The 24,047-nt window shown below is 42.8% G+C and overlaps 1 protein-coding gene across 1 annotated transcript in view; it reads left to right on the forward strand.

Moving 5' to 3' along the window:
* LOC115788355 (zinc fingers and homeoboxes protein 2-like) overlaps positions 1-24,047 on the forward strand; it is a 147,286-nt gene that overhangs the window by 24,941 nt on the left and 98,298 nt on the right. Inside the window, 1 exon segment of the mRNA XM_030741338.1 lies at positions 18,709-18,856. The gene's annotated coding sequence lies outside the window, so the exon portion shown is untranslated.

Genomic DNA, 24,047 nt, shown 5'->3' on the forward strand with positions numbered 1-24,047 from the left:
CAAATGTTTCAACATGTTTTTGGTGCTTTGAGCATCTCACCATCAAGGTGAGTGCCATTTAGTTCCATTATAGCCAAAAGAGAGCAGCCAATGTCTCTAAAACAGGGCAACTTGCACCAAAAACATCCTACATTACAGGCCAGAGTTTGTGGTTAAGAAAGTCAGCTTTTTAATGGTAAACAGGACCTATTCTGCATTTTCTTATTTTCTCATATATATATATATATATATATATATATATATATATATATATATATATATATATATATATATATATATATATATATATATATATATATATATATATATGACACACATACACTCACCATTATTACGTATACCTTTTGAACAGCTCAGGAACTGAGTGCATTTAGGCATGTAGACCTGGACAAGACTCAGCATCAGAATGTGCAAGAAAGGTGATTTAAATGACTGTTTGAGCAGACTGAAGCTTGTATAACATAATGAGGTTAGCATGCATCCAACTAACCCTGTTAGCTAATAGCTCAGTCTTCAGATTGCTCTAAGCACTCACTTTCAAACTGTTTTTTTTTCTATATGTGGCTCTGTATGATGTTATAGAGAGGAGATATTCATTATATGTTCATGTCAAATAAGAAACCCCACCCACCTGCTGTTCAGACCTTGTGTCTACAGCAGGGCTATTCAATTAGCGGCCCGGGGGCCACATCCGGCCCGTGAACCCCCTCTGACTGGCCCACCCCCTGACTGACCCAACATAAGCTGCAAAAACGCATTTAAATCATATTTGCTGTGACAGTTTTAAAAATTCCCGCCCTTCCTCTTGTACTTGAACGCACCACTAGCAACGCCAGCCCAGAATACTCTCTCCAAGTGCGACAACCGCCAAAATATATCAGTGACAGGTCAAAAACGTAAAATTGACAATGAAAATTGCGGTTTAAACCCTGCTTGCACTGATAAATCTGTTTATTTTACCCCAAAGACTGAACTCTAAGACTGAACTCATTAAGTCAGCATTACTTTGAATATGCAGAAGAAGCTTTAATTTTACAGTTATTAAGTGTTCACTTGGTGCAGTTTCTTTTGTTGAAATATTTAATGCACTGCATCAGTTGGTCTTTCTAGTTCAACAAATGCACTTTTGCAAATACATCTAAAATGTTACAGAAGACTTTACTGTTGCAAAAAGTTATTCCATTTTTTTTATTAAACATATATGTGGTGAATAGATGCCTTGTTAAAAATATTCTGGTCAAGGTTTGGACCAAATGTTAAAATTTGCAATGCACTTGAATTATTTTGCTCATCAATAAATGATGCAGTATAAAGCCTTTATTGTGAATTCATTTAATTATTTTTATGACTTAGTTCAGGTGTTAGCATATTTAGAGTTAAATCTCAAGAAATAATATAAGTAGGGGTCTTCGGCCCAGTGGCATCTCAAAATTTTCAAATCTGGCCCAGAAGAAAAAGTAATTGAATAGGCCTGAACTACAGGAACCAATGAATCAGCGGGAAGTTTTCTTAAAGGGGGAGGAGCTAAAGTGGCTCAATGCAAGATAAAGAACTGTGAATGATGCAAAGCGTCTTCGTGGCTACAGTCCTCTCTCTTTTTTTTTTTTTTTTTGGTCGTGTGTCACATTAGCAGCAGTAGAGGACAGATGTCCAGAGTTTGTGTGGGGGAACAGTTTTCCTTCTAAACATTAGTTTTGCAGGTTTCCAGCTAGCTACTTTAATTTAAAGTACTTAAAGTGGTCATATACAAGCTGTCATGATACTGTGGGAATTTTCTTTCTTTTTTACCCTCTGCATCCTCAGTTTCTTAGAAATGGGAGAACCATCTGTACTGAAGGCGCTCACGCTTTTGGAGCAAACTCCTCCACAGCCGAGCCGGCAGCTTTCAGGCACCTGTGTTGCTGCTGCCGTAAATACGCTGCAATAATGTTAATATCATGTTATACCAAATTCATAAGACTGATACCAGTGTTATCATAAATCTGATGATATCAGTATGGGGAACAGAGTTTATATTTGCAGGCAGGCGAGACACAAAGCGTGAAACTGAATATTTGTGCATTTTAAGTGACACAAAAAATGGCCAAGAAAACCCAAACGGGGACATTTTCTGTGCAGAGAAAACATCTGCAAAAAATCTGAGAACATCTGGAGGCCAAATATATGTATGAAACCCCCACAAATATTAAGTCAACTATAAAGTGATGCCAGCAAGTCTTGCATTTTAAGTAAAATGTTAAAAACAAACGGGGGACTGTGGGGCAGTGAAAACATCTGCAAGCCTGCTTTTAATTAGGAAGGTACAGATCACCTTTTTTGGATATTACTATATTATTAACAAACATGTTGTGATAAATGGAGTTTCTCACATGGCTCAATCTGCTCTTTCTGTCTTTAAATCAAAACAATGAGCAGAGCTGAATAACAAAGACGCCACAGATTTCATTACTGATCTGGACAGCGGTAAAATCCCCCGAGTTATTGGTGAGGGGAAAGCAGGAATCTCGTGTTGCTGAGGACTCAATATGTCAGGATGACCGGTGCTCGACCGAGCTAATAACAGGACGGGACAAAGAGGCGACGAGCTGAATAAAGACCGAATACAAAAAAAGAGGCTTCCCCACCTGCTGAGAAAGTAATAAAAACAGACGCAACAGCTGTGACTGATCTGGAAACAAACACACACACATACACATGCACACACAGGGAGTAAAAACATCTAATAAGATTTCATTGATTGTATTATGTCTGTGCAAGTGTGCAAAAGGCTTACCAGCACATGCACACGAAGTATAGTATTAAAGTCTGTCGATGCCAGTAAGAATCCAGCATTAATTCTGCAGTGACAATAAAAAGTTGAGCCGACCCGTCGGTGTCCCGTCTGCTGGAGCTTTTATCCACGTCTTCAGAATAACAGCTGAAAAAGGAATAATGTGTAATAACAGCAGCTTCAAATGTCAGCTTTAAAGCCCGACCTGTAAATCACTCCAGTGTAAACTGAGCTGACTTTTAAAGCCTGTATTTGTTTATCTTCTGGCAAACTGCCAAATCAGCCAGTTCGGCACGCTGAATTAGCCGTTAGCATTTCCCCTTTGCAGGGTGCCCATAAATGTACAGACAGCTGTCAGCAGATTGCTTTTATTATGGAGAAAAAAAAAAAAACTGTGGCTGCAGTTAGAAAAAGCCTTCTTTTGTGTGTGATTTCTAAGTAGAGGTCATGCATACATCTCGGTATCCCCGTAAAGTCGAGAGTCTTCGGGGTCCACCTCATTTTCTTTATTTGAAGCTAACGAGGTGCGTCCTGCTAATCAAACTGGAAGACAACAGTTCAGATAATCATTTGAGTTTTTAACTGTTAGAGCCCAAACCTTAAAGCAGGACTTCAATGATGCCTCATTGCATTTTCATGCAACTGTCAAATTCACAATCAGCTTTTTTTCCTTCACTGAGGAATTTTTGGTGCCTTCTCCGTGAGACTTTTTCTAGAGCCAAAGGAAAAGTACCAGCATGGTTTCATTTATCAACACAAGATATTTTTGTTCATCAAATGATTAGAAATAACAAAAGAACACAGAGAGATTTGTTTAAAAAAGGCAGCACAGAGTTTTTGTATTACTGTATGTGGTCTTTTGTTGTTTGGTCTCTTTCCAAAGGGCCGTGCTCAACCAGGAAGAATTATGAAAATTCATCAGAACAAGAGATATCATCTTTCACGTGCCATATGATCTTCTTCCTTGTGAAAACCACAGAGCAGTGGTTTGGTTAGGTATTTGGTGTGCTTTGCAGCGTGTGGATAAGATGAGCAGCAATGGGGGGGGGGGTAAATAAGTAGGCTCACTTCTTTTTAACTCTACGCCCCCATATTATTTTACTTTTCAAACATAGGATATCAAAAGCTCTCCTACTTGAATTAAAATGAGTGAAGTCGTACTCATTATACACTGGTGTGTAAATTGAAATGTCCCTTTAACAAGTTCCCCAAAACGTAATAAATATTTGACCAATGTTTGGCCCACATCTTTGGGCCACATTTGGTGAAGATTGACGGTGTTGACTCTGGGACAGTCTGGCTGTCACATCACAGCCACAATCCCACCTAACATGGACAGATGTCACGTGTAAAAAGTGACAGTGGGGCCACATCTGGCCCATGCAACGTTTGTATCACATGTGAAGCCTGGCTTGTGACTTTTTGGTCACATCTGGCCAGAACAATATTTGCCAGCAGAGCAAAGGAGCACTTTATTACTAACAGCCTGCCATAAAAACACATCATTTGTTCTTATTTAGTTGACTCTATGAAAAATACCAAAGATAACACAGTCTGGCAGACATAAAATAGTTTTTTTTGCACCAAAAAGGTGATTCCCAAAGAGCTGTGAGATGAAAACTTGGGATGCCTCAGCATGGTGTGCAGCATGTCCTGAAAAAAATCTGAGGAAACTGTGTCGGAAGTGTCAGGTCTAAAAAATATCTACAGCAGATGAACAGTATCTGAAAGTCACGTTCTTAACCCCTTAACTGGCAGCAAAAAAATCACCTGACAAAAACTACATAACACCCTCTGGTTATTATTGGCTCTGAACAACCCATTTCATAGCCTATTAACTGGCTGCGTCTGGTCCGCCGGCCGAATGAAGTGCATTTATATGGCAGGCTAGACCCGCCCATTTTGACTGACACCTCATTCGGCCAATCATGTTAAGAAATGGGTTTCCCAGAGCCAATAATACTCAGAGGGCGTCACGTAGCTTTGTCAGGTGATTTGGTGCAGCCAGTTACATGATTGGCCGAATGACGTGTCAATAAAAATGGGAGGGTCTAGCCTGCCATATAAAAGGGACTACAAACGGCCCGTCACCAGGCCCTTGCCAGTTAAGGGGTTAACAAACCGGAACAAATCCAGCAAAGATCTGGCACAGGACCTGAGAGATGCATGTGGAGCTTCAGCTGATCCATCTACTGTTCACTGAAGCCTCATCAGATATGGTCTCAGTGGAAGGACGGCTGTCAGGAAGCCATTCATAAGGAAGGCAAGCAGGGAGAAAAAGAACTGGACTGAAAATCAGTGGCAGCGATGAATCCAGATTTGAAAATCTTCATTAGTATGTACGGAGGAGGTCAGTGGAGAGGTCCAACAGTGAGTGTCTGCTGCCATCTGTGAAAGATGGTGGAGGCTCTGTCATTGTTTAGGCTGCATTTCAGCCAGTGGTGTTGGAGCTGTTATCACAGTTTTTGGAATCAATGCAGAAAAGTACCATCATTATTTGATTCACCATACAATACCATCTGGAAAGCATCTGATTGATCCCCGACACACTGTTGAGGTCCCAGATCCCAGACCTCAACATTACTGACGTAGTGTGGTATCATCTTGACAGAGAACAGAGCCAAAGGCAGAAACATCCAAAGAAGAGCTTTGAATGTTCTTCAGAAAGCCTGGAGAACTATTCCTGAAGACCACGCTGTGTTGAAGAATAAAGGTGATCATATCAAATATTCACTTTAAAGCTTGTTAGAACTGTACAGACTCTGTTTATGCCTTCATATACTGTATTTCCATGTATGTTTGCAGCAGTTTCTATAGATCTAAAGTTAAGATTGTGCACATTAATATATCACATTACCGATTGAGCTGTCTGGTTATGCCATGTGTTAATGTAGATTTAATGTTAGTGATGCTGGGGGTCATGAGCAGCTGAAGTGAGCTTCCTCTGTAGGGTGGTTCAACTTAGAGACAGCATGACGAGCTCCTATATCCGGTGGAAGCTCAGAGAAGCATCCCTGCTACTCAGGAAGCCTCCTGGATGTCTCCCTTTGTAGGTTTTCTGGGCACGCCCAACCAACAGGAAACCCCGGGGTAGACCCAGAACCCAGTGGGGAGAATGTGCATCTTATCTGGTCTGGGAATGCCAGAGAGGAGATTCCCCAGGAGGAAGTGGAAAATGTTGCTGAGGGGAAGGATGTTTGGAATACCCTGTTTAGCCTGCTGCTAGCGTGATTGGATAAGTAGAAGATGATGGATGGAAACACAGTTGTAATTTTATGGTGATGCTTCTTGGGCTCAAACTGAAAAGTGTTGTTTTGGGAAACAGCAAACATAAAAAAACCCCAAAAAAACCCAACAACAAAAAGGCGCTGTCAACATGATGGATGCATGAATGCAGAATGTGCAGCAGGAAATTTGTTAGGTATTTAACGCAGTCTCTCTGTGCCTAAGGCAGGCAGGATGCAGACACTAACCCTGATCTTTAAGGGTACATCACATAAATCTAATCAGCTGTTTCCTGGTTGAGAGTGGGTCTTTGGTTTTGACTTTGCATTTTCCTCTATTTTCTGGCTAAATATATGTTACAGTGGAGTAAATGAAACAGTGCTGGTGATTTCCCTTTGGTTCCAGCTTAAACCTCTTAGGGGGCCATCAAAAAAACATGTATGTTGGCCTTACAGTCAAAGCTTTTAAATACAGGATCTAAATGCTCAGGGGCTCAGGACAAACTGTTCCACAGATCGCTGCCACAGATTCCAGCACAGTGGCCGTTCTTTTAGCGATTAAAGCGGCTGTGGCAGGGTTCAAGCTCCAGCTCAGGTTTGCTAATGAGCGAACAAACAGCCTCTAATAGGGCTGTGAATGCATAAACACGCTAATGCGGCTGGTTGAAGTCCGACTGGTGCAACGTGGTGGTGCTGCCCAAGCCTGTTACTAACCAATTATAGGACCAGCATGGCAGAGCTGAGGATTGGGTGAGGAGGAGGATGGGGGGAGGAAGAGGAGAGGCTCATCACCCTCACTGCACATGCTCAGTGTGGCTGTGGTGAAGGGGGTGTGGTGCTACCAAAGTGTGCATGTGTATTTGTGTGTGTGTACATGAAGAGGGGGGAATGAAGCAGAGAGTGGGTGGGTGTTTGACTCCATTCCTCCTCCTCCGTCCTCGGGGATCACGCGTTGTTTGTACTGTATTTTTGCACCACATGACTTGCAGATTTTTTCTTTTTGAAGATTTTTTTTTTTTCCTCCCCCTCTCCCGTCGCTCCCTCCTCTCACCGTGCAAGCGGCGCTCTTGCCAGGCAGGAAAGGCAAAACAGCTGTGCCGGTGCCGAGCAGTTCCCCATTAACCATGGAATTATGCAAGCAGGAAATTCAAATAAGATGCAGATGAGTGGAAGAGCCAGGCTCCAGTCGAATATCTCTCCCCCTCACCAGTTTAAAAAGAAAAAAAAAAGAAACCCGACGAAAGCCTCCAGACTGCAGACTAACCCGACCCTGCAGTCTGGTTCCAAGTCCGGCCACTTCTCACCATTTTAACAGTTTGTTTCCCCACATTTAAATGGCTTAGATTACTACAATAAATGACATTAATGAACGTGCTGCCTCTTGGCGCTGGAAGAAGGCAAAAGAGTGCGGCTGTTTAAATACAGAATGTGTAATGTTTTCACACCATTTAATCATCAACACATTAATCTTGAGACATTAATTAGCTAAAACACACAAAAACCATGAGCGGCGAGACTGTCAGGCGCTTTTTTACACCATGATCCATCTGGATGAATCTGCCGGATTACCGGCGAGGCGGAGGGAAAGAAAAGAGGGAAGAAAGGGAGGTGTCACTTTTACATGAAGGTTAATGTGGAGATACAGCAGAGAAACTGAAATGAAGGGGGTGTGTTCGCACCCACCAATAGGAGGCCAGGAGCACGTGACGTATCAGCTTTCACTGCAAGAGTGTACACACTCGCTGCTCACCCAGGGAATGTGCACAGATTAATATGAATGTTAAAGGCCTTTAAAGAGCGCTTACGGAAAATTAATGATGCTGCTGCTTTCCTGCCTGCGCTTCGGGAACCTGCACACAGCCTTTAAAGGATGAGAGTTACACATAACCACAGCACAGATGGTTTTTTGTGATTTTTCTTTAAGTTGATTCTAGATCATGTTAATTATTCAGATAAAACCAGAGTGACACTGTTCAATACAGTACACATGATATATGATAGAGTTGTTTTGTAGTCACGATGGCTGTCATGAGCTGAGCTGACTGCTTCCCATAAAGCTAATAGGATACTTGCATTATTGTTCAGTTTGCCCCCCCCCCCCAAAAAAAAAAAAAAAAAACTCCTAGGAAGGCCTGTGCCAGAGTGCCGGAGAGGAGAGTCCATCTGTTAGGCGAACCTCGGATTCAGGAAGAACAATGTGGTTTTAGTCCTGGTCATGGAACACTGGACCAGCTCTTTATCCTCTCAAGGATATTTGAGGGTGCGTGGGAGTTTGCCCTGCATGTGTTTTGTGGCCTTAGATGTCCTGTGGGGATCAGGCCTGATGTTGATTTTGGGTCCCCGTACGACTGCAGTGAGAGCTTGGTTTGCCGGCAGCAAGTCAGACTCGTGCCTGATAGGTGTTGGATCTGCTGGGGCTGCTCTTTGACATAGATTCTGTTCATGACTTTTATGGATAAGATTTCTAGGTGCAGCCGGGGGTGGAGAAAGGAGGGTGTCAGGTTCAGTGGTCTCAGGATTTTGGCTCTTCACAGATGATGTGGTTCATTGGCTTCATCGAGCGGTGATCTCCAGCTGGGGCAGCAGGGAGGAGAATTAGCACCTCCAAATCCAAGGCCATGGAGTGGGAACGAGTTCTTGCCTTAAGCAGAGGGGTCTTGCTCTCACGGGAGGGATCGAGGCAGTGGGACCCTGGCAGATTGATGCAGCATCTGCAGTGATGTGCTTGGCGAATGAATGTGTTGTGGTGAATACTCACCAAAACGTAAACTTGTTGGACAGTCTGTTAGCAAAATCCACAGCGAGCCATATATTTTTGTCAGTTCACTCCATTAAAACGCTCCAGTGAGGTTCAGTGACTTAAATTAGTGGACTTCCAGTTGTTATGAAGGGTGGATCTAGCTGTACGGGCCAAAAAAGTTTATTTCTGCTGTTATATCTGACATTTTTAACACCGAACTCTGTGGGGATTCGCTCACTTTGGGTGTCGGTTTCCAGTGGCTGTTAGAGGAACTGCAGTTTTTGGTGCTTCCATGTTGGCTTGATTGTTCACTTTGCTCACTTCTTGAACTGAAACATGGACCTAAATGCAAATACTCGTGTCTTATTCTGCATAATCACTTTTAAAGTTTGTCTTTTTTCCTTGGCTTGTAAGCCCAGCGAGACCTAATATTAAATTGTATATTTTTAAACTTTAAAGAGTTCCTTTTTTTTTTGTATGTTTTAACGTACAGCACTTTGTGCCAGCTATGGTTGTTCTAAAGTGCTTTGATAAATAAAGATGGTATGGTATGGTATGGTATAATCAGACATCTGCATATTAAAGCTCAAGTTTTCTGGATTATTTGTAGTCTGTTCTCTGTCGGGCATATCTGAGTAGTCCCCGTGTGGAAAGCAAGATGGGACTGCATTGATAAGAAACCTTGAAACCATTGGGTGCTTTATGGTGGCAAAACATGGCTAGACAGATGGATATTTCCATCAGCAAATAGAGGACATGTTTGTTTCAAAAAGATCGTTCTGTCCGGCCAAAACTACGTCTGAAAAGTGAAGAGCAGAAACCTGGAGAGCAAAGCAGCTGTGGAAGCTCTGCCTACTTTTCTCCACACTCAGAAGTCTGTAAAAAGGGCATAAACAAGCTGTATGTGCCGCCCAGTGGCTTTAATTTGAAAGACGATTTGATCTAATGTCAGAACTGGAGCCACGTAATGAAATCAGGACATACCAGAATCTCAAGACGCATTTGGCAGCTGTAAGACATCACGCAGGAGACTATAGCGACTCCATAAAGGGTAAGACCACTGATAAATAGGCATCGTTGGGGGCTGGAGGTGAATTTTGCTGTATGGGTTGCTTTTAAACGAATTCCAAAAAATTGTTTGTCTGTATGAAAGACACGGCTTCTAGAAGAATTGACAGATTTTAGTGACTCTATCACTGAAATCTCTTTATGCATGTAAAACAAAACCTGAACCGGCTCCGTTCTGAGGCATTTGCAGTCGGCAGATTCCTGAGACGAGCTTCTCAGTGTTTGACAGATATTAAGATGAAAGACAGATAGTCTTTGGAGGCGGTTCGAGTGTGTTTCAGGAAGAGCAAAAGCAGGAAGGACTGCAGTGAATAAATGAAGTCCTGTGTTTAAGTATCAAGTCTGAATCGGTGTCTGTGTTCACGAGGCATCAGCACACACTCTGATTTCACTCAAACTTTGAGCTTGTTGTCTCTCAGCAGGTCTCGTGTCGCTGTCGTTGTGTGGAAATCCCCACCGTTTCAGTAATATGCTGTCATTAAGCCAAAAACAAACAGGCAGCTTTCTTCAGTTCTTTAACAGTTCAGATTTTCCCACGTTTTATGTTTTTAGCCATTCTGCTGTGTAAAGTAAAACAAAAGGTAAAGTCAGAGTTCTCTTTGTTGTTTTATATATTAAAGATAATTCTCTGAAGGTGCTTTCTCTCTAAAACCAAACTGGAGTTTTCAAGGATATTTGCGTGCACACCAAAGTGCCACTTACAGCGGCAAAGCAAATTTCAAGGTCAAGAGGACACCTGTCAGAGCACTGCTCGAGCTAGATGTTGCACCGCCATGAAAAAAAGGCCCGCGTATAATTGGCTGTCACAAAGAAGCAAAATCTGCCCCAGGATTCATGAACATGCTGTGTGTGTGTTATGTGACTCTTCCTGCCATCCTTTAGTGCAAACCGGCCTTTTGCTTTTGTTCTATAGGGTTATGCTGTGAAAATAAATGAGGACTGAGTTGTGTTTAAGCTGCCAAACCAACGTGAAGCTGCAGTTCCTGTAATGGCCACTTGATGCTCCAGCAGTGAGCCAGTCCCCATAGACTCCCATGTTAACATGTTTCACAGCAGGCTGCGCTGCTACAAAAAGCTGTTTCGGCCTTTGTGGATAGTTTCTCTCTTCATATCAATGACAGCAACAAAAGTTTCTCAATATGGGAAATGCCCAGCCTAATTTGGTGCTGGAGCAGCGCAAAAACAGGAAGTTTTGGCCCAGATATCTGCTGATTGCACCAAAAGCCCCAAAATATTGCCCGTCATCACCAGAAGTCATCAGGCTATGGCTGGTGAGCCGATGAGTTCCTAGTTTGGGTCTCTACCAACTCCCGAGAAAAAATATCCGGGTCTTTAGCTGCTAGATGTTCCACTTTCTGCACCAGCCGGTCTCTGGCTGTGTCTGCCTACTGCTTGGTGCTGGGCAGGTACTGAACAGTGGGATTATGAGAGCTGGGTGGATGAAAGCACCTGCCAGCTGGAAGCACTAAGACTGAACCAGATCTGAGACCAGTACTTACATAAACCGACGTCACTGACATTCATGTATTTATTTTTCAGCCACTTATTCATATGATGTGCTTATGCAGATGTGGCTGCCATACATGTGTAAAAGACACTCATAAAATGATTGCAGTTTAAATGGGTGGGTGTGCTGTTCACTTGTGTCTCTGTAGCCACAGAGAAGTAGTGGTTACTGGTTGTAACTCCAGGTCTCTGAGCATGTGTATACCTCCCTTTAGGCTGTGGCCTCCGGTGGTCTTTGTTCCCACCCCTTAATATGCTGCAGGACCAGAACTGGGCAGAGACTGAAAGGGTCTGCAGAGCCCCAGATATGAACAAAATTCTCTGACATCTTATTCTGTAGCTCAAGTATTTCAAAACAAGGGGCACCGCTGTATTATTATATTTTTAAAAAATGGTGAAGTTTCTCTGGGCAGGGATTCTTTGCTTCCAAAGTCTTCTTTAGCTTCCTAAGCTCCGTGGTAGCATCGATCAGCTTCTCCCGATGGATGATGGGCTGAGGACCATTGATGACCCCGGTCCAGCTGAAGCTGTAGTTTGTTTTCATCATAATTTGTTCCTCTTTAAATGTTTTCTGTCAGTTTGAGGTTGTGATGCTGTTTAGTTGAAGCTTATTTCAAAATATTATCCAGGTAAACAAATTGTTCATATTTTATTGACATTGAGCACCAGTTAAATGTTGTTCCTGAGATGTTGTGATGCTACAAGCCAGGGCTACCCCCCCCCCCCCCCCCCTCCCCCCAAGATAGGAAGTCATGAATAGGGGTGGTCACCGCTTTGATGCTAACTTGTGAGGAAAGAAGCTGCTGATGCTCACTCTGCTAACATTAGTGGTAACATTAGCTACACTCTGACATTGTTTCAGGTGGCTCAAACACACATGCAGTGTTTATATGGAGGTGTTTCATTTTGTCCATGAAGTCATGCTCAGTTCGGTGTGTTTATTTTTTCTGCCATTTAAACACCTGGGAAATCAGCTGTCAGGATCATCCCTAGTCTTAACTCGGAGTGCCGTCCTGGTTCGTTAGTCCTGCATCTTTGTAAAAATACAGTGAAAAAGCCTAAAAACTTTTCCCTTCACCATTGCAGGTTTAACACTTTGCAGAGGCATCCAGTAGGCTGGATTGGATCCTTTGGCAGTGTGGTCCTGGCCGTATGTCCAATCTCTGTGTGTTGGTAAATGAGTGCCTACAAAGTTCTGATAAAGTACGTTTAAAATCCATTCATTACTTTTGGTGCAGTTGTATATTTGCACTACTAATTCATGCTGAACACGCATGGACTTTTCTCTTGCTGTTTGGGAAGTGCTGCTGCAGCCGAGTGATCTCTCTTGCATTGCAGAAATTACTTTGATTCATTTTTAATAAAACAAATAACAAGTGGAGCTGTAACTATGAAAAGAACCTCATGTGAAAAGACCGAAACAAATCAGAGAACATTGTTTCACATGGCAGCCCTCCACCTTCAGATCTATTCTGCTGTTACTGTAAACACCAATCCCCTCTCTAATTGACCTGATTGATTAAATTCAGGTTAGGACAAAAACACCAACAGACAGGCAGACAGACAGATACCCCCCCACCCCCACCCCATCAGTACCACCACTTCAGGAGAAAGCCCACAAAGCTAATTAATTAGGGCAGACTGGCTCATTTGCATGTTTTGTAAGCACTAATTAAGATATGCAAAATATCCAGATGAACGCTGCAGCATAAATATATTTAAAGCATTGACGCAGAGGTATGGATGGGGAAATGGATAGAGGCCACATCCTTCGCCGTGGCATTAATCCGAGGCTTCCTGCGTCACAGCAGCAGGAAGTGCAGCATGTAGGGGAATTTGTCTCTGTGACTTGACACTTTTATACTAACATAGATCATCTACTGACAGAGAGCAGGGACAACTGGACATCTGAGGGAAGCTACCTGAATGGCACAGTGGAGTACATATGGACAGGTTTCAGATGTAATGTGCTCCAAGACTCAGTTTAACACAAGGACCTGTGTGCGACTCTTAAACTGCCGTTTCTTTGACGTGGAGTCGCCCCGTAGTGGAGTTTCTGAACCAACTGAGACACTTTCCAGTGGATTACTGGTGTGCTTTGAGCTTTTCAGGTGTTGGTTTTCTGCTTTAAGTTCATGCATCTAAATAAATAAACTGGGAGAACCAGAGACAACAGGAGACACCAGACATATTATGTAAAGTACATCAGTGGACGTTATTCAAACAGCACATTTGCAACAAATTTAAATGACGTGTTAAAAAAAATTGTTTATACATTTACAATACTGTGCAGAAGTCCTGAGTCAGCCCTCATTTCTTTAGATTCTGCTTCCACAGAGCCAGACTTTCTTGTAATTTTTAAAGTGCTCTTGAGCAATAGTTCACTAGCTTGCTGAAGGTGCTTCAATGTTTTTCTTTGGACATTGGCTGCTTTTTCACTCAATTTCAGTCTGGTCCTTGTACCTGACCATTTTCAGAGGAGTTTGTTTCTTAAGCCACTGCACACTGACCTATGAACCATTCAAGTATAGAAAAGGCTCCTAGCTTAAAGGATGAACCAGAACTGTCTCTACACATGACAACTTGCCAGTTTTAAATTTTTTATTTATCTTTACGCACTCTGTTACTAGCAGCCTGTCATGAAAAACACATTATGTGTTCTTATTTCTTTAGTTGACTATTAAAAATGCCAAAGATAACACAGACTGACAGACATAAAATAGTATTGATTCCCAAAGAGTTGTTAGCTGAAAACTTGGCATCTCTCAGCACGGTGTGCAATGTGTCCTTAAAAAAATCTGAGAAAACTAGACAAGAGTCGCACAAAAGAAGTTTCATCCAAGAGCTGACACAGGATCTGAGAGATGCATCTGGAGCTTCAGCTGATCCATCTCCTGTTCACTGAAGCCTCAACAGAAATGGTCTCAGTGGAAGGGCGGCTGTCAGGACCCATTCTTAAGGAAGGCAAACGGGGAGAAAAGGCTGAGGTCTGCCACGTTACACAAGAACTGGACTGAAAATCAGTTGCAACAGGTCTGATGGAGCTTTGAATCCAAATGAGAAGTTTCTGGTTCAAATCTTCATCAGTATGTACAGAGAAGGTCAGGAGAGGTCTTACAGTGAGTGTCTGCAGCCATCTGTAAAACAGGGAGGAGGCTCTGTCATAGTTTAGGCTGCATTTCAGCCAGTAGTGTTGGAGATCTTGGGCTGTGCCCAAGAGTAAAGGCGGTCATACCAAACACTGACTTTCAAGCTTGTTAGAATTGAACAAACTGTTCCCCTTATAGACCATTGCCATCTATAACTGCACATGTTTCAGTCAACCAAAACAGCCCATTCATTTGTACAGAAAATGATAAATAGCGACACAAGTAGCGTGGTGATGACCGCCTGTTGAGCCTCAGCATCACTGAGAGGTGCCGGGAGAGTACACACACACACACACACACACACACACACACACACACACACACACACACACACACACACACACACACACACACACAAACAAGCCCAGAGCAGAGCTGCTTAGTATCAGGTTGGTGATGGATGGAGGATGAGGTCAGTCCTCAGGGGGATCCAGACTGTGGAAAAGACCTGTTGTTGTCTCTCACTGTCTTTGTGAGTATGTGTGTCTCCCTGTTGTGCTGCAGTCCTCTGATCTCATCCACTCATTCGCAGAGCTTTAGCAACCCACACACACACATTGCACAGGCACTCATCACATTCTGGGGAAAATGCTGCTGGTGATTCCCTCTTAAAGGAGCTTCATAATGTTTAGATGCTAATCACTGACCAGGATGGAAGTGAATAAATAATGATCATATAAAAGATGAGTCAGATTTTTTTGTACTCTTTTGGTATGCAGAGAACAGGCAAAAAGTTTATAAAGGTCAAACTCCTGAAACAAACATAATTTTAAATCAGATAAACTTGACTGTCAGCTGGGAATGGCTGCAGTCTAGTGCAGGTGTCCTGAGCCCTCGTTTCATTTCTGCTCCGTTTGAAAGTCAGATTTTTCCCATCATTTATTGTCGCACTCGTTTATTTGGGGTCCTCTCCTCTGCTCTCTGTTTCACCACGCGTACCAAGCAGAGGAGAGATGGGTGAAGTGACTGCTGTAAATGCTATTAAACACTCAATAAGTGATAATTCATCTAAAAAAAAAACAACAGAGGACACACACCAAATGTGAAAGGTGTATAAAGATGTGAAGTTGTGCGGTATTAGGGGCATAGTTCCTGCCTGGTAGGCCTAAGCTCTTCTAATTTGAGTCTTTGAACTGGACCTCTGGACTGTGTTTTTGGTGTTTGTGTCTTGGAGCATTTATACAGTTATCCAATTTTATGCCAAATACTGTGGCTTGCTGTGGAGTTAATTGTACAAACCAAGAAGTCTGTGCTCCAGTTTTGGGTAGGCCTCAGAGATGGGGTGAGGAGCTTGGACGTTGGGGCGGTCTGGGTGGCTCAGAGTAGAGCCGCTACTCCTCTGCATCGAAAGGAGTCAGCTGAGGTGATTCATGCATCTGACTAGGCCACCACCCAGGTGATGCTGGTCAGGCATGTCCTACAGGGAGGAGACCCAGAGGAGACCCAGGACACGGCAGAAAGATTATAACTCTCAACTGGCTTGGGAATGCCTTGTGTGTCCTGTCAGAAGAGCTTGAGGAGCTGGCGAGGGAGAGAAGTCTGGGCATCTCTGCTTAGACCTCTGCTCCAGATAAGTGGCAGAAAATAGATGGATGGATGCAGCTAACCTATCTGACATTAGCGGAAATCTTGGCCCTCCAACCTCTCATCCGAACATGGTCACTTCTGGCTGCAGGAGGCCAATGTGACAGTGGCTAAAATGCTAATATAAAGGCTTCAAAATGACACTCCACAAACCTGTGGGCGCCCTCGCAGCAGCTCCCAATCTGACTGATTTTGAGTAGATTCTACAGTTTCACAGGAACAGATTCACACCGTGAACCTTTCAAAACAAACTTGTTGTTTTTCTGTTTTTCAGTTTGTTTGTTTTTTCTATATGAGTAAGGGTTTTTTAGTGCATTGATCCACGCAGCAGAAAAACTGCTGAGTGCAGCCTGTAGTGAAGGTTGGCTGCTCTTTAACTGCTGTGCGTCCTCTAAAGTGAGACTTTGCCTTCGGGATAAGTTAAAGATGAGGATTCAGTGAAGTTAATTTAAACCTGAGCACAGCACTAAAATAATGCATATACAAAGGTGGCGCACACACACACACACACACCCCAAGGACAGCAAACTGTTCAGCTGCAAACAACTGCACTCACACACACTTGCACAGCCATACCATGCTGAGGCACGTCGGAGGCATTTATGTCATGGTGTGTAGTCAGATTTCAGCCAGTGTTCAATGAAGATGATTGGCTCTGATGAGATAAACGTATTAAACAGATCTCCCTTTTTTGTGAGGCGCTCACATTTTCCAGGCATTCAGATAACCTTCTTTATGTCTCATTTTTCTCATTCTTTCTCTCATTTTTCCCTCTCAGTTGCACCGAGTTCATGCGTATGGATGCTAATGGCAAACCAAAAAAAAAAAATAACTTCATTTCCTGCTGGTGCTGAATGGCTTCTTAAAATGTGGATTTCAGTAATCATGCACAAGCTGGCAGGGCTGATTGGCACTACAGTCCCGTATCGAGGCTCGAGCCGGTCCTGGTCCTGGCATAATTTGTGATATGTTTAGCTAAGAAGAACCTCTTTTTGACAGGAAGTTTGCCACAAACTTCCTCATTTCCCTCATGTGGCACTGCTGGGTGTCTCGTTTGACCAACCACTGCCGCAAAGCTAAACCAGGGTTAATGTTTTTTGCCATGACCCTGCCGTAACAATGCAGTGGCCTCATTAAAATACACAAGCTGGGGCTTTCCCTCAGTGCTTTTGTGTGGTTGAACAGTCATCTGCAGAGCACAGTGCAGCAGCACTGCAGGTGAGGAAGGTAGTATCACCTGTGGGCTGTGTCACAGCCGTTTCTATTTAATTTAATTTTTAGATGTTTAATGGAGGCAGAAACACCCCCTAGTGGCTATACATGTAACCATCGATTGGTTAGTGATATCCTGATTGCAACAACAGCTTGATAGTTTTTAAACTGAACGAAATGAGTGAGAAATGGATCTGATAGAGAAACGAAGGACACCCATCAGGGTTCTAGCCAGCGGTTGATCGCCGGGTTGAGAATTTCACCGGGTTGCTATTGGAACTATGCTATCACTGCAATTAGCAAGCAGGCACGCACCCCGCACACTCCGCGCACGCCATCCTGTCGCCAATCCCAGACTTGATTTATTTATTTTTTTCTCCTGCTAGATCACTGCACTATAGTATTATTTCACCGCAATTTGCAATCTACCACCAGTTATGGCCAGCATCACTCATAATGTGCATGCACGATCTTGCGATGCTCCCGTTCATGCTTGATTTTGCGGGTCAAAATGGCAACCAGTGTGAAACCAATTTTTGGGCTTCCTATTAAACATAAAATCCCAGGAGCTTGTGTTGTTTCTTGTCGTCGTAGAGTCACAAGGATAACACACTGAAGTGTTGTTTAAGGAATGTTTATTAACAAAAAGATGTAGGTAAATTAGAGGGATTCACACTCCATTATTGCCATCAAGTCACATGTTCCAATCAGGTTCAGGTGCCTTCAATGACCAGTAGGCCCAACCATTATCACAGAATATTACATACATAATATTACCAAACTGTTCACCGTCACTGAATTAGCAAGCTAGCACAGCATTTAGCATAGGCAAGCTAATGCTAATTAGCTCCCATCCCCAATACATGCGCACTAGGCTGAAATTTTTTTCTGGCTAGAACCCTGCCCATACAGCCAAATAAAGGCATTCTGTTTTATATGTTTATACATTGTCTACGTTATTTTTTTTAATAGAACACTGTAAGCATGTTTATTTTAACGTGGGAATGTACGGGACCGACTCACTGCTGGAGCCTCCGGTGGACATTGGAGGAACTGCAGCTTTGTGTTTGCTTCTTTTCTCGGAGCACAGCTTGCTCCTCTTGATCTCTCCTCTGAGTTTCTGTACTCTTCTCTCGCTCTCGCTCTGTTGCTTCCTCTCTTCTTGGTTTTGTCACGTTACCACGGTAACCCACTGCCTCCTTTATTGGGCCAAGTTGTGGTGCAGTTTTTAAGGCCTTGTTGGGTTCAGACCACACACAAACACACAATTACACAACACACAGGAACACCTGCTATCACACTCACAATCATCAACACCCCAACATGATCTGTTTGCATCTGCTGTCCTAACACAGACCTACACAGACACACACACATGCGTGCACACTTGTGATGTAGATATGATCCATCTTTAGTTTTCTCTCACACATTGCTGATGTCTTGCTCCTCTTTCAGATCCCACAGGAGATTACCCAGAGTGCTGCAGGCCTGAGGAGCATCCAGAAGATAAAGAGGAAGAGAGAGAGGAGAACAGAGTTGGAGGAGGAAGTGGAGCCTTAGGAAGAGCCCCTCGACTGAAGCCCCTCCCTTCAGAGGAAGTGCAGTGAGTACCAGCTTTTTATGTTCCCGTGAAGCCACCCTGCCACTACAGCTCACAATCAAAGCTCATATCTCAGGATGCCTTTCATACCCAGGGACCACAGCGTACCTCCTCCTGTTACTTCTTCAGGCTTGCTCAGGTAGCTTTGTAGTGAGGTCACTTTATTCGGATGGTGCCAGTTTTGATATCTGATCCAACATTTTTGGAGAGGTCAGTTGGTCATCCAAGCATCTAGCAGCCTGTCTTCTGACATCTGTCCATTCTCAGTGAGGGCTGAACAGTTTTATCCCAACTGCGGTCCATTTGGGAAGATAAATCTCAAGTTTCTGAGGTGAATTATAACATTTGTTGCTGCTGTCTTATTCATCTGATCTGTTATGCATGAACTGCTAAAGTGCTGGATGCTCATCCAAGTGTAAATTCTGATGTCATTAGAGCATAACTAGCATTACTGAGGATGTTTGTTTCTTCATGACCAAAAGAGTTTGTTCTTCAGTTTGTGAAGTTAGCTTTAAAGGTATGTGTGCCATAAAACTTTCAGTCGAGGTGTTTTACCAAAACCTCTCAGTGTAGCTGTCGCCTCAACAGTCATCTCATTCTTCTCTGTTTGCTGTTCAGCTTCTCTGTGTTCCTCTAGCTACTAAAATACTTGTGGTTCAGAGTAGAATTACACAAGTGTGCAGCCTGTTTGTATTTCAACTTCAGTTGATATCTTAGCTGCACAATCTATAGAGATCTTGGACACGTGATCATATCTGTTCCTTGTTCATGTTCTTGTAAATACTTTTAGTACATTTTAGAAGGTTTTAAACTCTTTTAGTCAGTATTTGTTGATTAAACAGTAAATTGTGCCCTAACAGTCCCACTTTGTGTGAAATTCATAAATCCACACATGCACCTGGTGAAGGTGTCTCTCTTTCTCTCTTTGTACACTCTGCTGGCTAAGATGCACATGTTTGCACTTTTCTGCGTTTATCTATGAGCTCTCCACACGGTTTTGTGGTGTGATTTAAAGGAAGTTGTGTAACCTGCATGGTTCAGTGCATAGGTTTATTAATTAAACAGGATGGCCTCATGTAGCACTGCTTCAAATGTAAATTTCATTGGTTAGTTTATAACCTAGTTGGTGGTGATGGTGTTTGTGTGTGTGTGTGTGTGTGTGTGTGTGTGTGTGTGTGTGTGTGTGTGTGTGTGTGTGTGTGTGTGTGTGTGTGTGTGTGTGAATGAATGCTCGCCTTTTTTGTCAGAGTTTCATCTTTTCTGAAGCACCAGTGTGAGGTTAGCCAAATGTTCTGGTGCTCTGGTGCCAAGTGCAGCCATGTGAAGTGTTGAAACTCTAGCTGCTTTTGTTTCTTTTTGCCAGTTTCTGTCAAGTTCGGTTTGATTTTAATCTGCAGTTTAACAGCAGCGTTAAATTTAACAGCAGCGTTTGATGGAGGTCTCTCGGGATGTGATTGTATTGTATTGTTTAAACCACGGGCTCCAGCTCATGAATATGTGATCCAGAAGAAGTTCTGCTTTCATCCAAAGTAGTTGTACTGAGGAACGGTCACATCAAGAACGAAGCGCAGGCAGATGTTTTATAAAGCTAACTTTTAGTGGTGCTTTGCACCATGTGACACTCTTTGGTCCAAATTACAAAGCCTGAGGTGACTGTTGCCATAACTGGTGCTGTATAAAAGAGTTAAACTTGTTTTTGCAGCTTGGTTCTAGATTTGTGGACAGAAACCTGTTGGTTATCAAAGGTTTGACCTTCAGGTGAAAATAGTGTTGTGTTCTTCTGTGGAAAATGTGGCCTCAGAACCTCGTTTTGGTCCATTTAACAGAAATATGTAGTGGATTACATTTGCGCCCACTCTTTCATTCGAACTCGCTCAATTACAACATGTTGGGTCCTGGTGTTTTAGCCTTCATGCTATGTGCACATCGTTTTTTTTAAACACTAACAGCTATAAGCGTGCTTGAATTTGGGCTTTCTTGGAGACTTTCTGTTGGTATCAGATGATCTTCTCATGGGCTGAAGTTGCATAAGCAGCTAATTACTTAATTTGAACTTCTCGCTGATCTTCTCTGTTTTACATTAACAGTAAGTTGAACATCTTTTAGGTCTTAGATAACCTGTTGCCTATAAAAAGTTAATATATAAAGTCTGAAGTTATCTTTTTCTCTGAAGGTGTGGATCATTTACCCTTACATCAGGCGAGACCTGGTTTTGACCTCGTGCTCAGTTCTCACACCTGTGTAAAATAAAACTTGATTTCAATAAAATGTGATACAGCGTCACAAATTAACCACAAATCCTGCAGCTGCATTAATTTGGTGACCTGTCAGATTCAAACAGAGCCTCAAAGTCTGACCAGACCTGAGCAGCACTGAGAAAAAACAGAAGCCTGAATTTTAAAGCTTTGATTGATCCTTAGCATAATTTATAGTCCTTAAATTAATAAAATTACAGCAGTATTTTTCTTCCTGGAATTGTAAACAGCAACGTTTTCTCCTGCTGGCAGAGCTATTACAGTTTTGTATTATCTAATTAATTTTCTTTTTAATTTACTTTTTTATTCCAGTTTAGTTTAATTTCCTCATCTTAGTTTTGATTTTATTATTTGAAAATGTTAATTTTTAGTTTTAGGATTTTGTAGGATATGGTGGTACCGAATAGTTAAAAACACAATGCTCTGTGACTCACAGTCATGAAGATGTCCTGAGTCCCAAATGTGCACCAAAGCCATCAGGAAGGGTTTTTCAGGCAAATTTGACCAAACTCACAAAGAATAAAGTTTGAGTTCGGTGTAGTAAGCTTAATATCATCGAACGTATGTTTGCAGGCAGCAGACTCTCTAACAGAGAAGAGCTCTTAGCCAAAAATATGAGAACAAGTCATCCAAGTGGTCTCAGACTGGGCGCTTGAGTCACCCGGGTCACCAAAAACGCATCCACCAAGCTTGACGGGTGTTGAAATAGACAAAGCGTAATTACTGAAATGTTTATGCATTTCTTTTTCTTTTCAATTTTTGCATTTTCATTCCATCATTATAGGAAGAGGTGGCGTTAAATGGGGGAAGTAGATTTTTTTGGGAGATAAGAAAAAGGTGAAAACCTCTGCAGAGACTGTAAATCTGAAAGTAAAGCGTTTGCTTCGTTGGAGGGAAAAAAAGAAAACAAACTGGTGCCAGAAAAGGAAACGATCATCTCGTCCTCACCGGCTCAGCCTCCTCTGGTGTTGGCTCAATTTTTTATTTTTAACAGAAATCATCCTCCGGTGTCGGGTGTGGTCCCCTCTCACCCATCGGGAAGAGAAATCAAACTCAGCCTCACATCGCTGGGCTCTTATTGTCTCTCTTGTGTCCTTCAGACAGTAAAAGAAGAGCGTGATAAACACATTTTGGCAGAATTCAAGGCCTCAAGAGGCATTTACTTGTCCTCACTGCAGTCTGTGCAGGTCTAACTGTGTCACTTTGTGTTGGGAGATTTTACTGTAAAATGTGTTTATTCTTCTTCTTCTTCTCCTGCATCACTTACTAATCAATTCCCTGCTTTCTCATTCCGCTCATGTATAATTTACAGGCTTTAATTTGCTGTGTTGATTTAAAAGCAGCATGTGGAAATCATTCTGTAAAGGCAGCTGATAATGTGGAGTGTATAAAAGAAAAAGGTGAAGAGAAAAGATGGAGGGGGCGAATAATGGACAAGGACTGGAGAGTACCTCCTGGAGAGCAGAGAGATTTTTTGGATGAGAAGGCCGAGACACCTTTTTGTACTGAAAGAGGAAAAAGTCAGAGGGGCACTTTGAAAAGATGTGACATTTAATTTCCAAAATTCAAAACAGAGGTCCTGTTTTCTGCAGGATCGCCTCTCTGGAGTTAAAAAGTGAGGAAGAAATGGTTTGAGGGAGAAGAGTGGAGGAGGGAAGAAATGATATTTGAGAGTAGAAAGAACAAAATAAGAAGGAAGGAGATTTGATATGTGCAAAGGAGAAAAAAGAGCAGCAGGACGGAGGGGATGAGACGCTGTAAATACAACGAAGGAAAAGGGAGAGTCTGAGCTGGTTTTTCAATCAGGTCCGAGTGTTTTTGTGTGTTTTTTTGTGTGTGCGCCGGTGTAGATTTCCTCCTCAGCTGGAACCAGCATGCTCGGTTCAGCAGGTTCATGCTGTAACAGTTTAAACATGGCAGCGTCCACTGCCTCTGGTGCCCCCGCGGCTCTCAGCTAAACCCACTTTGTAGTCCGAGCTGCTGCAGAGACCCGCTGCCGCCGCTGCGTCAGATGGTTGTGTAATTTGGGACAGCACGTATTTGGGAAACTTTTCAACAAAGCTTGCTTCAGTCAAGGCTCTGCTTAAAGTTTGGCTCACCACATCTGGAGCCATCATGGTGGTCCTTTGTGGGTCTACAGGGTATGTGTTAGAGGCATAACCAGGGTACAGGATAACTCATGATATGTGTTGGGCGTGGCCACGGAAGCCGGCGTCCAAATCTGTATTCAGGTGCTTTGTTTTTTAATTCAACAAAGAGCCTGAACTGCCCGTAAATGTAGATTTAGTACAAGGACATGGCACTAACTCATGCTAAGACATTTAATCTTTATTCGGATGCTACAGACACTGTGACAGGCTTATGAGTTGCATCGAAGCAAACAGGATGATGAAACTGCCGTGTGGAAAAATGTTAAAATCTCCAAAAACACACGTGGCAAATATCAAACAGTAGCAGCGCTGCCGTCATGCAGCTACCATCCACAAACCAAATCCTTCTAGAAGCGTTGCTGCACTGCAAAGCATGATTTGGGCTCATGCATGTAACTTCAGGTTGAAGGTGCACGGTGCAGCATCACCAAGCTGCACCGTGCTGCAGGCCTACCCTGTTCCAGAGCAGGTTATGTTCTAGATTTGAGATCAGCAGGTACTGACCAATCAATTCTCTGGAAAATAGCGTCATCATATCTGGAAGATCCTCAGAGCATGGATGGAAGGAGGCTTTCCCTGAGAAAAGGATAAGCAGAAGATGGATGGATGGAATAACAGAGTCTGTGTCCTAACGATGGAGCTGTGATATCTTACACAGTCTGTGTTTTTACCAGCTGCCCTTCCAGACTTCATGTAGATGAATACAATAACATTCTGGTTAAACTGCATATGCAGAATAACCAGGCACATCAGATAAAAAGTTTGCTCTGAAATAAGTTTTTAACCTAT

The sequence above is a fragment of the Archocentrus centrarchus genome, chromosome 11 (genome assembly GCF_007364275.1).
Source record: "Archocentrus centrarchus isolate MPI-CPG fArcCen1 chromosome 11, fArcCen1, whole genome shotgun sequence".
Classification (NCBI taxonomy): Eukaryota; Metazoa; Chordata; class Actinopteri; order Cichliformes; family Cichlidae; genus Archocentrus; species Archocentrus centrarchus.